Below are 5,000 nucleotides of genomic sequence, written 5' to 3'. Positions count from 1 at the left end.
GAGAGACTGACAAATAAGGAAGTGAAGGAGAGTTGTTGTGTGGATGTGATAGGAAGCGTTAGGAGAAACACACTGAGGTGGTCTGGCCATGTGGAGAGGATAGAGAGTGAGAGACTGACAAGGAGAGTGTATGTGAGTGAGGAGCATGTGGAGTTACGTGGAGAGACAGACTGACAAATGAGGAAGTGAAGGAGCGTTGTTGTGTGGATGTGATAGGAAGCGTTAAGAGAAACACACTGAGGTGGTCTGGCCATGTGGAGAGGATGGAGAGTGAGAGACTGACAAGGAGAGTGTATGTGAGTGAGGTGCATATGGAGTTACATGGAGAGAGAGACTGACAAATGAGGAAGTGAAGGAGCGTTGTGGTGTGGATGTGGATGTGATAGGAAGCGTTAGGAGAAACACACTGAGGTGGTTTGGCCATGTGGAGAGGAAGGAGAGTGAGAGACTGACAAGGAGAGTGTATGTGAGTGAGGTGGAGGGGGGAGAGAGGGAGGGGGGAGGCCAAGAATGAGATGGAGGGATGGAGTGGAGAGGTATATGAGAGAGGGGGATGTGAGCTGGGAGCAGGGCAGTGAAATGGCGGGGGACAGGGCGACATGGAGGCGATTGGTTTGTGGTCACCCCTTACGGGATTAAGGCGTCTGGCAATAGATAGATAGACAGATAGATAGAGAAGGTGTGGGGGTAGATTAACCAAGGAAGAGGTATAGGGGTGGGATAGGGGAAATTAAGGACTGTAGAGGCGTGTTGACAACGAAATATGATAGATAGATGGATAGATATAGAGGTAGATAAACAGACAGACTGACAGACAGACATATAGGTGTAGAGAGATGGTTAATAGATATATACAGGTAATTAAGTATACAGATAGATAGACAGAAAGATAGATTGATAGATATAGATAAACAGACATACATACACAGACATCTAGATAGTTAGAAAGATAGATAGACCAGCATAGACAGACAGATAGATAGACAGACAGATGAAGATAGATGACGATAGATAGTCAACCACGAGACAGACAGACAGATAGATAAAAAGATGGACAGCCAGCCAGCACACACACCGATAGATAGATAGATAGATAGATAGATAGACAATGTAACATGAAGGAATCTTACTAATAATAGTTTAATCATCCTCATGACACACTAAATATTTGCTTTAGATTCACAGGTCCGCTCTCTCTCTCTCTCTCTCTCTCTCTCTCTCTCTCTCTCTCTCTCTCACACACACACACACACACACACACACACACACACACACACACAGACACAAAATCCATCCATCTATCTATTTATGTTTTGGTATTTATCTATTTATTTATCTATCTATCTATTTCACACACACACACACACACACACACACACACACACACACACACATTTATTACATCAGATAACGCACTCAATCCCTCCCAAATCCCAACCCAGCTTAACTTAACCCATAAAAACTTCGTGTGTGTGTGTTTTGTGGGCACCTATAGAGATTTGCGTGTGTGTGTGTGTGTGTGTGTGTGTGTGTGTGTGTGTGTGTGTTTTAGGTACACTGATACAAAAACAGACAGATGGATGAATGGATGATTGTGTGTGTGTGTGTGTGTGTGTGTGTGTGTGTGTGTGTGTGTGTTTTAAGATCCAAAAAATAAACCGCTAGTGAAAGAGATGTCACGAGGGCATTATAGTATCATATGCAAAATAAATCGCTACAGAAGAGGCATTAGGTAGCATCAACAAACCCCTGTACATCACAGTACTTACCTGTCTTCCAATATTCGGATGGAGAGCAGCAGACGAGTGGATGGTGACTCTGATGAGGAGGGAGAGTGTGGTGATAAGATATAAGATTTATTTAAACTGCTATCACTACTACTGTCAACACAAACACTCATCACTTCCACTATTATCAAATGTTATCACCAATTCTTATCATCACTACCTCTTTTTATCACACCATCACCACAACTACCACCACATCCATTATCACCACATCCACTGTCACCACCACCACCACCACCACCACTTTCACCACAATCACTCAATTATATCGCAAAAAAATCGCGTTTTTAAAATCACCTGCTCCGCGTCATCACAAATGTAAACAAACAATGGCTGATCTTGGAGGCGGGACTGTCTCTCTGCGCGTGTCCAAATGTCGCAAGAATTTTAACATTAATATACAAAGACACTGTATTTTGACCAGATAATATTATTTGTTTAATTTATAATGTTACTAAAATATATATAAGTCCCAGGTTCCATAAGACATTAGCAAAATAGTGAAAGATTAAGAACTGTCAGTGAGCTGGCATTTTTTAACATTTCGCGCTCGTATGTTTAAAAAGTTTAGCAATAAAAATGTATGATATTGTGTGTTACGCGTCCGTATTCTCATCGATCAAGAAAGTTCCCTAGCACCTCTTCCTTAGCGAGTTACATTTTTGATACGGCTGGTTCAGTGGTTAATATAAATTTGTATTTTATCTACGGTGAGTAGGAGGGTATTTCAATTATTTCAGTGAGACAGAAGATAGTAAGAATTAGCAAAATAAATCGCTAATTTTCGAAAAGGTGTTGAGCATTATAATCATTTTTAGAGTCTATGATATTACTCTGACTGCTGCACACACAGCAATTTATATACTCCTTTCATCTTAACTTGGCCCAGATTTTCGTCCTTTTGCAGCTTATTCCACGTAGCTCAGTGGCAGAAAAAGACAATACTACGGCTCTACATCATGTTGTTGTTGTTGTTATTGTTGTTCGTGTCCCTGGGCTGTTTGGACATGAAATCGGTGGACTGAAAGTTGAAATTGTTCTCCTCTTGCAAATCGCCATCTTTTCAGGGAAGTTGAGGGACGTTTATATAACCAGGAAGCTCGACAGGCCAGTAATATCAGTGTCACCACGTGAAGGCGCCCTTCTAGCACCTTCAGAGAGCCAAATGAAGTAGAGCAAGCCTGTGTGAAGCCTGTGGGAAGCCAGTAAAGCCATCCCTTCAACCCAAACCCAAAGCCATCTCCATCTTAGCGTTTCCTGTTAGACATTTACCCTTTTCCTTTGTAGAGATTTCTTTCCCGTTGCTCAAAGATTAAAGAAGATAATACTACAGCTCAACATCCCCTCCATGGCACTTCTTCGTGACTAGCACCATAATCTAGTGCTAATCTCTTGCTACAACTCCTCATTCAAGATGGAGAGATGACGATTTTAGGCCAAGTTAGGGTGAAAGGAGTATAGCACCATATTCTAGTGTTAATCTATTGCTACAACTCAGCATTCGTGATGGAGAGACGGCAATTTTAGGCCAAGTTAGAGTGAAAAGAGTGTAGCATTTTTAGACCAAGTTAAAATAAGAGAGTATGACAATTTTAGGCCAAGTTAGAGGGAAAGGAGTATATAAAAATCCCTTCAAATATTCGCCCCTTTTTGATTGAAGGTTGCCACAAGGAAAATCATGATTTCTCTACGTTTTCATGTGAAGGGACGAAAAAAGTGATGACGAGGGGAAATATGGAGAAGGTGAGGGAGGGAGGAAGGTCTGAGGGGAAAAATATCTGACTAGAGTGTATTTTTAAGAGAGAGGGAGGGAGGGAGGGAGGGTGACATTCGGCGCAAAATTCCGTCCCGATCTTAAGATGGGATTTCGTCATTTGTTTACATTTTGGGGGGACCGTCTTGGCTAAGGTAGGGGTCGCTAGGCTGGGATTAATTTGGGATTGGGCTGGGATTAGGGCGGATTAGGTGTGGTGTGGCTGGATTACTTGGGGATTAGGCTGGTATTAGGTAGATTAAGGAGGGGATTTATAAGATGGTAGGGTGAAGCGAAGATCTCATACTGGCCACATAGTACTGTCACCACACCACACTACACCACACCTACACCACACCACACCTACGCCACACCACACCTACACCACACCACACCTTAGCTATAACACGTACTCACACCATCATACCACACTATATCACCACACCTACACCACACCACACCTCAGTTATACCATATACTTAACACCACCATACCACACTATATCACCACACCTACACCACACCAACACCACACCACACCTCGGCTATACCACATTCTAACACCACCACACCAGGACACCAGCTTTGAAAAAACAGTGTCTAATACCACTATAGGTAGGGAGCCAGGTGTGTGTGTGTGTGTGTGTGTGTGTGTGTGTGTGTGTACCATCTTCTTACAGGTGGATGATGTTAACAGACACACACGTTCCTGGACTGACACACAGGTAGATAGATAGATAGACAGATATATAGATATATAAACACACACATACAGATATACATACATACATACATACATAAACGCACACAGATAGAGACAGATAAATACATACATAAACGTACACAATCATGCACACACACAAGCGTACGCACACAGACACGGATAGACAGAGATACATACACACATGAATACGTAAATACACACACACACATACATATATACATATACGCACAGACTCGTACACACACACACACACACACACACACACACACACACATACATGCTACATACATGCTACATACATACATACACACATACATACACATACATACATACATACATACACATATGCATACATACACACATACAGACTGTCTCTTACTGTTTGTCTGTCTGTCTGTCTGTCTGTTTCTCTCTCTCTCTCTCTTTGAACTGAAGAAAAAATTGTGCAACGAGACGTGTGAAAGACTGAGAGGAGAGAGAGAGAGAGAGAGAGAGAAAGGACAGACAAAAGTACGTGTGTAGAGAGAGAGAGAGAAAATGTGTGAAAATAGAGTGAATGTGAGAGAGTGAGAAAGAGGAAGGCAACAGGGAAGTACGTGGCCTTTCTACCTGCCTTGTCACTCTGGGGGGGAGAGAGAGAGAGAGAGAGAGAGAGAGATGAGAAATGTGTATGGTTGGGGTAAAATTGTGTGTGTGTGTGTGTGTGTGTGTGTGTGTGTGTGTGTGTGTGTGTGAGA

The sequence above is a fragment of the Coenobita brevimanus genome, chromosome 48 (genome assembly GCF_032717465.1).
Source record: "Coenobita brevimanus isolate Jiangsu-jjx chromosome 48, ASM3271746v2, whole genome shotgun sequence".
Classification (NCBI taxonomy): domain Eukaryota; kingdom Metazoa; phylum Arthropoda; class Malacostraca; order Decapoda; family Coenobitidae; genus Coenobita; species Coenobita brevimanus.
The sequence above is the reverse complement of the archived record's forward strand: the minus strand, read 5'-3'. Positions refer to the sequence as shown.